Source organism: Echinops telfairi, unplaced genomic scaffold, assembly GCF_000313985.2.
Source record: "Echinops telfairi isolate 266 unplaced genomic scaffold, ASM31398v2 ScPeMD7_31;HRSCAF=116, whole genome shotgun sequence".
Taxonomy (NCBI): Eukaryota; Metazoa; Chordata; class Mammalia; order Afrosoricida; family Tenrecidae; genus Echinops; species Echinops telfairi.
This window is the reverse complement of record NW_022103928.1, coordinates 54,636,265-54,650,194: the sequence shown is the minus strand read 5'-3', so window position 1 is coordinate 54,650,194 and position 13,930 is coordinate 54,636,265.

Below are 13,930 nucleotides of genomic sequence, written 5' to 3'. Positions count from 1 at the left end.
CACCTTTCCTTGTAACCTAGTATTTTTATAGTAACTGTATGAGAGGAATGAGAGTCTTAGTACACTTTGATGTATGTTACATGTCACTATAATTTATTGTGTCCTTACCTCTTTACTTCTGACTTGTATGCAATCACACAGAAACCAAAGGCTACAAAGAAAGCGAAATCAGTGAAGAAAAAAGACAAGGAAAAACCCGAGGAATCAGAAGAGTAAGACATAAAGATACATGCTACTTTATTTGTTTGTGAATGTTAGTTTTCAATGTGTGTGTGTATGTGGCTTGTGGTCATATAAGCATAACATTTTAATAGATTCTTTAAAATATATAACATTAGCAAAGAAAGAGTTTTATAAACAGAGTAGGTAGGATATAATATCAGGGGAAATCTGATAAGGGAAAATCAAAGAGGCAACAGTCAGTTGTGGGAATGACCCACAAGCTGTTGAAGAATGGATAAAGATTATAAACATAAATAATTGTAGAGAAAAGAAGCATTGATATTGTTTTCTTGATGGCTTAGTCTAGCTATGATTTGTAATTTGTTTTTACTGCTCCAATCTAGGCTTTTCTTTTTTAATGTATTGCTTCATTGCATTTGTTTTATTATATTTGGCTATTTCTGATGTATGTAGATTTTTATAAGGTCACTGTATTAATTAAATAAATATTTTCTTTCGTACTTTGAAATGATTTTTGCATTTTGAATTTGCTTGGTCAAAGCCTGATATAAAAATACACTTCAAAAAAATAAACTATCGTGGAAATCTTTACACAGTCCCGCAATCATTTGAACAGATTGCTTTGACTTTTGCCTTAGAGAAGAAAAGATGATAAATACTCTTCAAAGACCCTTGCATCTCAATCTTCACACAGTTTTCGTTACATCAACTGAGAAGACTGTCAACTAGAAGCAGTCTGATCCTATAAAATGCTTGAAAGAAAACAAAGCATCGATGCATTAAAAAATATCATGATGCATCTTAACATATTTTTAATTTTAGGAAGAAGTCTACAAGCAAACAGTCAAAAAAAGAGTTTCTTCAAATTCAGGTAACTCTTCAGGTACAGCTATGTTTGGTCAATAAATACTCTAATAATAGCATGTGTTGACGACAATAGTATGCCTGTGAATGTATGTCTTCTCTGTGTGTATATTTCAGTAAAATTCTCCCTAAGATAGCTCTTCTCTATTATATTCACTTTACCCCGCAACTGTAAGAAAATCCAATTATGTGTAGTGTCAAGGTTATGAACATTTTTGCGTGTGGCTTATTTAATAAAAGCCTGTGGAGGGGAGATCATATTAGGAGTCAGAATAGGAACCTACTAATTATGTGACTTAAACCTCTTGAACCTATTTGAACTTCATGTTTCTTCATCATTAAAATAACAATATTTTCTACTGCAAAAATGTGTGAGAGGTAAGAGGCAATAGAGAAAAGTTCCTCACATAGTAAAATTATGTAGTCTACTCTTTTAAATGTGATCCAATGAAAGAAACGCAAATAATCCAGATTACTTTATTTCGATGTTAGAATCATCTTCTTCCTATTTATGTTTGCCACAAGTTAGCTTCTTAATAGCTCTTATTAAAAAACTAAAAAACAGAACCACAAAGAACCCATATCTTGCCATCAAGTCCATTTTGACTGGCAGTGACCTATGTGTTCCGCGGGTGTACATCTCTCAGGAGGAGCCCTGGTGGAGTAGTGGGTTACATTATGTGCTGGAACCACATGGTCAGTAGTTGTAACCCCTCCCCGCTGCCCACCCCCCTCCCACCAAGCCATGTTGAGGGAGGAAGATGAAGCGGTCAGCTCCAGGTAAGATTTACAGCCCTAGAAACCCACAGCTGGCAGTTCCACTCTGTTCTGTAGGATTGTTATGGGTTGGAACGAACTCGATGGCAATGAGCATATAGCCTCATTGCTCCCCCACGGAGGCACAGGTGAGTCTGAACTGTTGACCTTGAGGTTAGCAATCCTATGCTTATCAGAGTGTCCCACACATAATGTATACCACTTATTTTTGTGGGCAGTTGGAGCTATGAATATTTGAAGATATAACTCAAGAATTACCCTTTTGGGTCCCTATGAATAGAAACCAGTTTGACAGCAATGAGCTTAATGTTTGGAGGAAATGAAAGTACTATTTGAGATATTGAATATAAAATCTCCAACTTTATGGTACTCGTTTTTTATTGCTACATACTGGATTACTGTAAATGTGGCAGTTTAAAACAGCATATATTTATTATCTTCTAGATTCCATGGATTAGGAGTCCAGGCATGGACTAACTGGGTCTTTTGTTCACAGTCACAAGGCTGTAATTTTTCCAAGTTCGAATGGTTGTGGGAGATGTCATTTTCTGTGCTTGTAAGATTGAAGCCATTGTAGTGTCTTCCTAGGCACACTTCCCTGATACAAGGGCTTCTCTAAGGCATTTCATATCTCTACAGCTTGGGTTTTCTTTAAGGCCAGAATGAAACTCTCTTATCTGATATGACATGGAGTTATATGACATGATCACAGGGGTAACATAGTATCACCTTTGCCATGTAACGTAAAGCAATCAAAGCAGTGAAATCACATCACGTTGCCACATTCTATTAGATAAAAATATGTCATTCAATGCATGTGGACTTTATAGGGGGTGGAGATCTGGGGGACTATCTTAGAAATCTGCCTATCACACAGTATAGAAGAGCATTTTGTATATTAAAATTTTCAGTATGGTTCCATATTAAATCTTTGTTAGGTGCCGTTGAGTGGGTTCTGACTCACAGGTACCTTAGGTACAACAGAACAAAACACTGCTGGGTTCTATGCCATCCGCACAGTTGTTACATTTGATCCCATTGTTAGAGGCACTAGGTCACCCCATCTCCTTGAGGGTTTCTTCATTTTCATTTATTCACTTTGCTAAGAAGGATGTTCATTTCCAGGGTCATGTCATTTCTGAGGACATGTTCAAAGCACGTAAGACGAAGTCTCACCATCTTCACTTCTAAGGAGCATTTTTTTTAATTAAAAATTTTTTAAAATTTAAAAATCATTTTATTAGGGCTCTTACATCTCTTATAACAATCCATACATCAATTGTGTTGAGCATATTTGTACATATGTTGCCATCATTATTTTCTAAACATATACTTTCTATTTGAGCCCTTGGTATCAGCTCCTTTTTTTTTACCCCCTCCCACCCTTGTGACCCCTTGATAAATTATAAATTATTATTATTTTCAGATCATACACCAACCGTGGTCTCCCTTCCCCTGCAGTTTCTGTTGTCTGTCCTCCTGGAGGGGTGTGGGTGTGGTTATGTGTGGATCATCGCGATTGGTTCTCCCTTCCACTCCTCCTGTCCCCACCTCCCCCCTACCCTTCAGGCCTCACTACTCCCATTCCTCTTCCTGGATTCTGTGTGTCGTGGGCTCCTATCTCTTAGTTGTACCTGTGCACATGCTCCAGTCTAGCCTGCAGTGAAAGACAGTACTGGGGTCATGATAGTGGGGGATGAGGAAGCCTCAAGGAACAAGAGGAGTATTGTGGGTTTCATTGGTGCTTTACTGACCCCTGATTGACTCATCCTTTCCCTGTGACAGATGGGCTTTGAGTCTCTGTCCTTACCTCCCTCTTTCTCAACAATGTATTTTTTTGTGTTTTATTTGTTTGTTTGGAGTCTTCTGAAGCCTGTTACCCAGTCCCGGTGATACCTCATGATCGCACAGGCTGGTATGCTTCTTCCATGTGGGCTTGTTTCTTCTCTGATAGATGGCCACTTGTTTAACTTCAAGCCTTTTAAGACCCCAGATGCTATATCTTTTGATAGTTGGGCACCATCAGCTTTCTTCACCACATTTACTTGTGCACCCATTTTGCCTTCAGCGATTGTGCCAAGAGGGTGAGCATCACAGAATGCCAGGTTGTTAGAACAAAGTGTTCTTGCATTGAGGGAGGGCTTGAGCAGAGGCCCGAAGTCTGTCCACTACCTCAGTGTATTGCCCTATAAATATATGTACATAGGCCAATACCTCTATTTTTATGAATTAATGTATTTACATATCTACACACCTATACTTATACCTCTCTGCTTCCTAGATTGTTTCTCTGTTTCCTTTTACCTTCCTCCTGCCCCACCATAACGCTTGCCTTTCTTCTGCCTCTTAGTAATTCCTCTCAGCTAGATTTCTCTTGTTTCAACACCCCCAGGATCTCTACTTCCTCTTTGTTGTTGATTTTAATTCCCCAGTTGTTCCCCTGTCTGGCATTGTTTGCTCACCACTTCTAAGGAGCATTCTGATTGTACTTTTTCCAAAATAGATTTGTTTGTTCTAATTATTTACATTAGACATCTCTAATGTCATTTAAAATGACTTTTTCTCTGACTTCAAAAATTTCTGTGGAGGTAGAATTCTTAGGCAGAGAGAGTCTATGGATTCGATGAGACGTTAAAATAAGTTCTCCCTCTACCTGCTGCCAGGTACCCTGCAGGACTAGTTCATTTAAAAGCGATCAATAGATTTCTTTAGGGTTAGAGAAAAAATTAGTAGTGAAAATCTGTACTGCAAACTATTTGAATCTTGCTCAGTATTTGTAATAATAATGAACCATATTACATTTTGCTTCCTCATATAGACATGCCTCATAGAATCACTGAGTTTTACTATGTGACTTTTAAAGTAAATGCTTTTAAAATGCTTTAGAGTTTTAAAAAATCAGCAAGTAGCTGATGACCTCTTATTTAATGGATCATTATTGAAGTTATTGTACTAAAGTTTATTTAAAGTACACAGAGAGGAAAGAATCCACTTAAACCCAAGGCTTCTTTTTAAACTGTAAGCATCTTTTGCCTTGTGCAAGGAGACTGGAGTAAGTGCTGAAATCCAGCCCAGGGTTTGCTTGGCAGCACACCCTGGGATCGAGATTTACCATGGGATGAAGGGCCTTTTCCTCTTCCATGCAACAACATCGGATGGGTTACCTATAAACAGCTGGAGTTGGAAGTAACAAAAATTATGCTTGCATAAAATAATTTTAAAGGACTGTGTTTGTCCTGTCAACTTTGAATTTTTAAACGATTTGTTGGAAACAGGGCGTTCGCTCAAAGCAAATGCCTACTCAGTGGGAATCAACAACTTTATCACACAGAGATAAGGAAGAAAGGACAAATGTATTTTCTTATGTCTTAAAAAAGTATTAGCAAGTGAAAAATGTGCACATATGTGAATATTCTCCGAGTTAAACCATATACACCACATTTTTATATCCCGGAGATAATTAAGGTTCTTTTTCGAGTAGGAAACTCGAGAGCTGTTGCTAAATAACTTGATCAGGTTTACAGTAATATTAGGTGGACTCTTGATGGCATAGATAGCCTCAGCCTCTCTTTTGGGGGGCAGGGGAAAAGATGACTAAAGGCATAAGTTCAAAGGTGATTATTTCCATTTTCTGTCTTTTCAAAGCTCATCCATCATCTTTGAAGAGTTTCCGCTTAGTTTCTTTTTACAGTGTTTACCAATCTGGTAGATATATCTGTTGACTAGGGCTGACGTTAACACAGTGTTTTATGGAAGCAATTGAATGGTTTCCCTCTCCCCACCCCTAGGAAAGCTGACCCCAGCTGAGGTGAGGTCTCCTCTGTTGAAGCTGTTTTTTGAGATGTACAAATGGTTCCTGGTTGCTAGGCAGACTCTCTACCTAGTTGTTTGAGAGATTAGATTAGATTATATGACCAGGAGGCAGAACCCTGCCTTAATTTTGGTGTTAATCCTTATAGTACTGTACTCATACAATATTTGTCTTTTTGTGGTTGACTAACTTCACTCACCATAATGATTTCCAGTTCGCTCCATGTCACAAGGTGTTTCATTGTTGTGTTTTAGGGATGCATAGTATTCCATTGTGTATATGTACCAGAATTTCTTTATCCGTTCTTGTACTGATGAGCATTTGGGGTGTTTCCGTCTTCTTACCAGCGTGACCTCTGCTGCAGTGAACATGGGAGAGCATATGTCTGTTCATGTTCTGTCTCTTATTTCTTCGGGGAGATGCCCAACAAAGGTATTGCTGGGTCCTATGTTAGGTCTATCCCCAGTTGTTTCAGGTAGTACCATATAGCTTTCCACAGTAGTTGATCCGATTTACAGGGCTACCAGAGGGTAGAAGAGTTCCAATCTCTCCACAACTTTTCCAGGACTTAGTGAGTTTGGTTTTTGATTCAACTTAGAGCTCAGCTGGGGTTTGAGATGTTCCTGATGGATTTTAGACCCAGTTTCTTTATATGGTAGCTGGATCTCAAGAATAGAACTCATATAATTCAAGGACTTATAAAGATATTATTACTTTTCTTGTATGTAGTTGGATATAGGGTTTCAGTTGAATATTGTAGTTTGATGTTCTCTGGGACTCAATCATCTTACCTCTTGCTCTCATTTATCATCAGAGTTTTTAAAAATTAGCAGATCTCAAATTTTTATTTATTTCTAAGAAGATTTTCTTATCTCACTAATGTTATCTTTCTTCTCCTTTTTTATCCTTCTGAAGCTCCTAATTGAATAGATGATTCCTAGATCTAATCTTTAGACCTTTTTTTTTAAAAAAATCATGACTTCTATTTGTATACTTGCTCTGTGTTAGAAGATATTTCTTCTATTTACTTTACAAGATGTTTAAAGCTGTGCTCAGATGTAGCCTTTCTCTATTTTTTTCTCTTTTGAATTTTTACACTAAGAAATCATTTTTAAAAACAATCCCAGGACAGCCTAATTTAAGGCTCTTAATTGCATCTATTTGATAACTGTATCACAGTCTGTTGTTTTTAAATATTATTTTCTCTCTGTCCTTTCGTTCTGCTTAAGAGCTACTTCTTTTAAGTGTTCAATTTGATCTAAAATTACCTAGTCCCATCTCTAAGGTTTGGTGGCAGCATTACTAAGGAATGGAGCAGACATTTCTTCTGGTTACAAGGTTTACTCCCACCCATCTTCCCACCTGAGTAAGTGATATCAGCTCGCTGAAGCTGATACCCAGCCCACTGGAGTTATACACACCAACCGGAAAGATGCTTGGGATTCATCATGTCTAAAAAAGTTACAGATGGCCCAAAGACTTAAACACCCAAGGACATCCTTTGTTCTCTTTCTGGCTGTCCTTCACTCTTGTTTTTGACCCTGTCACCAGAGCCACAGCAGTCCCCTTTAACTATTTCCTTGCCAAACTCTGTTGTAGTTAGTCAGTGGGTCTGTATTCAGCTAAATGTTCTCTTCCTTTATGTAACAGCGGCTCTCGTGGTGTTTAAACCTTTCCGGCTTGCTAATTCTCTGGCTTTAGACAAAGGGCCATCTCTAACCTTTCTGTTTCTGACTATCCTAAACTCCTTTCATTTCATTTCCTTTGATTTCCTTTTCCCTACAAACTTTACCTCCTTCAATAAATCTATTAATTAAAGGTCTCGCTCTGTTCTTGTCTCTGAAAGACCTTATACTATCCATAATTTTCAGAACCTGATTATGGAATAAGGCCCCTCAGAATCTTATAAATCATATATAGTAATCTCTTGAGCAATGATTTAAAATTTTGTTTTTAACTGAAGCATAGACACCATGTTCTTTGGCATTTCCATGAGCATGAAAAACAAAGAATTTCCAGGGGCCGGTTCTTTGGGATGCTGACAGCCAGTCCCTTCCTTGGGAGCGCCTTTGCTTCGAATCAAATCGCTAACAGCCAAACAAAGCCACTGTTCGCCCCACCTGGGAACTCCAGGAACTATTTGCTAAAACACCTGCTTTAAAATTCTGTAGCTAATTTTCAAATCCGTGTTTTCTTGGGACCATTCCTTGTGTTCAGTTTCTCTCAAGCAATCCTACATGGCATCCTGACGGTAGAGAGGCGATGTGGTGCTAGGTGCTTTGGATATGGTTCTCAATCATGGCGACTGAGGTATAACAGACGGAAGGCTTCCTCGCTCATTGCCATTCTCACATCATTGCTGTTTGAGCCCACTGTTAAGCTGTGTCAATCTATGTCATTGAGGGTCTTCTCTCCCCCCACCCCTGATGATTCTCTGTTTTATCAAGCCTGGCATACATCGCCAGGGATTGGTCCCTCCTTATAACATGCTCACATAAGATAAATTCTCACCATTCTTGTACTCTGGCTGTACTTCTTCCAAGACAGATTTGTTTGTTCTTCTGGCAGTTCAGGGTATACTTTTCTTCTCCAGCACCACATTGACCAGGAGCCCTAGTAGTACTGTGCTTATGAGGTGGGCTGCCAATCAAAAGGTCCACAATTTGAAACCACCAGTTGCTCCCATGGAGAAAATCAGGCCTTTTATTTCCATAAAGAGTTATAGTCTCAAAGTCCCACAGGGGTAGCTCTACCCTATCCTGTAGGTCATTATAAGTAAGAATCAAATTGACGATGGCCATAAGTATATGCCTCTTGTATCCAATTACTCGTCGTGTCTTTTCAGTCTTTTTCCTTTATAATGCTTTCATTATCTCTTTGTTTCTCAGATCAGTAGAAAGAGGAGGCTTTCTACTCCTGTAAAGACTTGCAGTCTCAGAACCCACAGGGCAAGTCTAAACTGTCCCATAGACAGAATGGACTCAATAGCAGTACGTTGTTGCTGTTTTTTGCGCACCCTATTTAAAATGCATTTATTCTTTGGTCTTCCTTTCCCACTGGCTAGTGTGAACACTCATGGATGTTCAGATGACTGAAAAGACCATGTCTTGAGTCAGACATACCTTAGTCCTCCAAACGACATCTTTGCTTTTCAACACGTTAAGGGACTTCTTTTGCAGCACACTGTGCAACGCACTACTGTGTTGGAGTTTCTGACTGCTCTTTCTCTGGGGGCTGATTACTGATCCATGTAAAATGAAATCCTGGACAACATCAATATTTTCTCTGCTTATTGTGATATGGATCATTGGTCCAGCTGTGAGGACTTTTGTTTTTCTTATGTTGATGTGTAATTCACACTGAAGCATGGACACATGCACGTATATGAATTATTAGTGTTTACAAACCCAAGTTCTTGATCTTAGGTTGTTGAGAATCTGGATTCTGTTCTATTTCCCTTGTAATTATTCTTCCCTCACTATACCTAACCTTGGTTTTGCTATGTAATTGACATAATGGAAGCAAAATGCAAAATCTGAATTTAGTCAGCAGTTCATGGTGCAGTTCAGCTCTTGCTAGGTTGTCTAATGTCTGTCTTTTACATGTGTGTTTCAGTGGTCAGGCAAAGATCTGGGAAGAATTTTATACAAAGAGTTTGGGGTTCCTGCTTTTATGCTAATGTGTATCTATCTGCAATACATAGACAGATGGATTGTGCTCAAACTGCACTGCAGATATAAGACTGCAAGGGAGGAAACATACACCCACTGGTATCACCCACCCCATGGGTGCTGTGATCAGGCAGACATAGGAGACACTCAGTGTCGGCAACATAAAAGCCATTAGTATTATGTATAAAAAGCAAATGGTAAACAATAACAACAGAGTCCCAAGGAGGAATGTTCCCCTCCCCAAAATTCTTTGTGTATATTCTTTCAGCTATTGGGCACCTTGGATGGTGCACACTCAGGCTTGCCCTCAGGGTAGAAGCCCTGGAGGTGTGGAAATGCCCTCCCATCCTTTTAAGTGCCATCTTCTCCCAAGAAGTTATTTCCTCTTGGTTGCCCCCCAATGTTGAGATTTGTATTTTGTCCAGAGTTTGTTTCTTAGGTGTGACCAAGTTTGTCCACTGTGAACTTGCTCTGCCGTACAAGAACCATCCACGGGGACTCGAGGCCTGCTGCTCAAACTCTCGCCCATCTGATAGAGCATTCCTGAGTCTGTGTGTGCGTAGCAAACCCCACTCACTCTCTCAGACCACGTTTATTTTGTATTATGAGTAAAACTATGGGTTTTAAAAAAATGTTTTCATTTGAATTTTCCTTGCCTACAGAAGAGGAGTAAATGAAACCCTCAACTTGTTATCGTTGTAATGAGCCAGGTTTATGGGAAATTTGCCTGTTGGGGGAGTAAGGAGGAAACTAAAGCCCCTGATATTGTCAACCATTATGCTTGAGAAGAGTACAATTAAACATGCATATGAAATCATAACCTTCTGATCACTGGATTTTTAAAGATAATAATGAATAACTATAAATTAATGAATACAAAATGTCAAAGCTAATACCTCCTGCCACCCTCACCCCCTAATATATCCTAGGATACAGCATATGGTCTGGAAATTGAGAACAAACTACTTCAGGAACAACTGAAGCTGGCTTTACAGGTAAAGAATATCATATTATTTTAAAATTTGCTAAGCAATGAAAGGAATACACAGAGATAACCTCTTGAATGAATAATTTTTACCTTATAACATATGCCGAGGTCTCTAAACTATACTATCTTGTTGTATAAAATATATTTATTTTATGCAGTAGGAATATATTTATGTGGTAGGAATATTAAAATTTAATATTCATTTTAATCAGAAGCTAAATAAACTAGGGAGGAAAGTAAATTTGCTTAATCCAATAAAGGAAAGTTATTTCAGAATTATAGATGATATATACATAAAAGTAAAATGCTGTAGGCATCTTAATTAAACCCCATTAAACTAGGATATTGATGTTAGCTGTTCTTTTTCAAATTTTAGCTAAACAGTAAGACATGAAATAATGGAGGTATAAACATTTTTATAAAGACAGACAAAGGTACTCTTATTTGTAAACTATATAATTTTCTTTGTGAAAAATTCTAAGATAATCAACAAATGTATTAATGATATTAAAATATGGTGGTTGGGAGACATATATATATAATATATATATTTAATATATATATTAAAAGTCCCCATGGTTAATATAAATAGAGTTAGATCATCTGATATTTCAATTTGTACAAATCAGCAACTCATGGATTATGGGTCGGAGGTAGGCTATACTTGCATAACCTCCTCTTCTCAACAGTATGTTAAATTCTAAGCTATTGGATAAACTAATGATGATATCAATGGAACTGCCTTATCCCCCAGGGAGATGATTGGTAATGTTCTTTGTCATAAGATGATAACGAGACAGCTAAAGTGAACCAGAGTCATACACAGTCTGGGGACAAGTCAATGGACCCTGGACTCCCATTCAATTTTAACCCCAATCCAAAACATTTAGTTCTTAGACTTGGCCCTGCTTGATACTCGCCTTCATAAAGGAATCCCCCAAGATATAAGTGCTACAGCTATGTGTGGTAAAGAAAGCAGATGGTGCCCAGCTATCAATTGGAAATAGTATCTGGGGTCTTAAAGGTTATGGTCAAGCAAGCAGCCATCTAAGTGAGGCATCAACTCAGTCCACATGGAAGAAGCACACCAGCCTGTGTGATTCAAAGATGTCAAGTAACAAAATCCAAATATTAAGAAGGAAAAGGTATCAGAGCTTCAATTGTGAACACTCAATTTGTAGAAGGCTATGGATGAAAATGTGAACAAAAAAATCCAAGTGCAGAGTATCTAGTCCTAGTAAGCTTCTGGAAGATCCTCTCTGACTACAGTCCAGCAACTGGAATGGCCTAGTTACCGGGCAGAGATTATTGTAAACTTTTTTTTAAGACCATTTTTTGGGGGGATCTTGCAGCTCTTATAACAATCTATAAATCAATTGTATTGAGCATATTTGTACATATGCTGCCATCACCATTTTCTAAACATTTACTTTCTAAACTTGATTGTGGTGGATTGAACTACTCTATAATATGACACCTGGTCATTTGATCTCCTTCTTGACCCATCTTGGATTTCCTCTAAATTTAAATATTTCTTGCTTGTTTTTGGACAGAAGTTTTCTCTCTGGATTATTTTAATATTGACAGTTGTTTTTTTTCTCTTGTCTTTTTAAAAAATTGTACATACACTGCTTTGCTCTTTTTGGGTATGTGTCCCAGTTTATGAAGCACAGAAGGGGCAGATGTATTTGATGTAATAGCTTATCAGAGATGGGGGAGATTAAGGGGAGTTGGGGAGCAAATAAATATGGGATGGGGGAGGATGCACTAGAATTGATTGTGGTGTTATATATACAACTCTTTTACAATACAACTCATCTATAGAAGTGTATGATATCAAAGTTTGGGGAAGATGTAAGGACACTCATCTGTAATTCCCAGTGAATGGTTGCTAGATCTGTGGGTGAGGGGGTCGACTGGGGGGATTTGGTCTTAGCCCTGGTGTCAAAATGCACTGGGTACCCCACAGATGGTTCAGCTATGCTCACTAGGACATTGTTTGCCCTGGGTCCCACCACACTGGAGAGAGCTGAACAGCATGATCCTCCTTGTCCCCCAGCACCAGTGTTGCATAGCCAGGGCTCCCTGCCTATCCCAGGCTTTCTCCAGCCATGCGCATCTTGTTTCCCTGCTCAATTCCCCCACACTTGCATGCCACTGTCCCCTAGTTTCCTGCCCCACAGACCAGCATGCTCTGACCCTTTGGGCTGCTCCCTCTCTCGTTTCCCCTGCCTTCACTCCCCTGAATGTGTGTTCTCCGTGCCACTGGAGGTCTGTGTGTGCTACCCCCACCCCCACCCCAACCCCACCCCAGCAAAACACCGAGTCTGTGCATTGCCTGCCAGTCTACCAGTAACCCACTTGAACCAGCGGCCGCAAGTGAATTTCCATACCACCAGCTGCTCATGTGCCCACACTCTGGCATCTGGTGGGTGTTCCCCTCAGGCTTATCTTTGCACCCATTTGTCCCTGTGCTTGGAGGAAGCCCAGCACAGACTGCCCCTTTGGGGTACCACAAGGATGTCCGTGTGGCCTTCTGGATGTGCTGGATGCTGGAGACCTCTGAGGCCAACAGATCTTAATTCCTATTGGGATAATCCCATTGCTAAGCAACTGCATACTTCCTTAATAGCCAGGGGTCAGTAAGGCTCTCAAGAAAGAAATCCCTAGTGTTCTAGAGAGAGACCTGGCCCCAATGAGTCAGTAGACGCAGCTTGAAAATGCAGCATAGCTGACTCCAGGTAATTCTTAGACTTATTCTTATTAGCCTCTGAGATAGAAAATACAGGGCTTGTTCCCTGCACTCTATGCACTGTCCACAAAATACCACCTCCAGCTCCATCAAAATGCCATGCAGACTACAACCCACAGAATCAGTCACTATAAGAAAGCAATAGAAACTAATCACAATATCTGAAGAGGATCGGAACCTAGTGAGATACATAGAAGAAGCAGACTTTGAACTGCCACGGAAAGAAATAAATCTTCCAAATACTGTTTAGCGTCTTACAGGATATGAGGGAATCAATACAGAAGAAGGATGAAAAAAACAGAGAGGATAGAGTCCACATACTGAAGGGATATATAAGAATTAAGGGGCGATGCAGCAGAATCAAATTTCACAATAAGAGATGTCACCAATAGGTTGGAAGAAGCGGAGAACTGTATCAGTGATCGTGAAGATATCCAAGCAGAACTCAAAAGATGTGAAAGACAATCAAACAAAATAACCAAAGAAGCTGAAGAAAAGCTAAGAACAATAAACAATGCTATGAGGAGAAACAATATTAAAATAATTGGGATAGCAGAGCAAGATATAACAAAAAACAACAGCCAACATAGCAAGGGAATTCCTGGAAGAAAACCTCCCCAGTTTAATGAAGGAGAATCAGACAATCATCCAGGAAGCAGAGGGGACACAAATTAGACAACCCCAAGAACAAAAACACTGAAACATCTAGTAGTCAAATTATTTAACTTTGAGGAAAAGGAGAAAATCATAAGAGTAGCTAGAGATAAAAATGCAGTCACCTATAAGGGTAATCAGATAAGCATATGTTGAGATGTATCAGCAGAAACCACAAAAAAGAAGAGAATGGAGTATCAGTTTCCAAAATTTGAAGGAGAATAATGGTA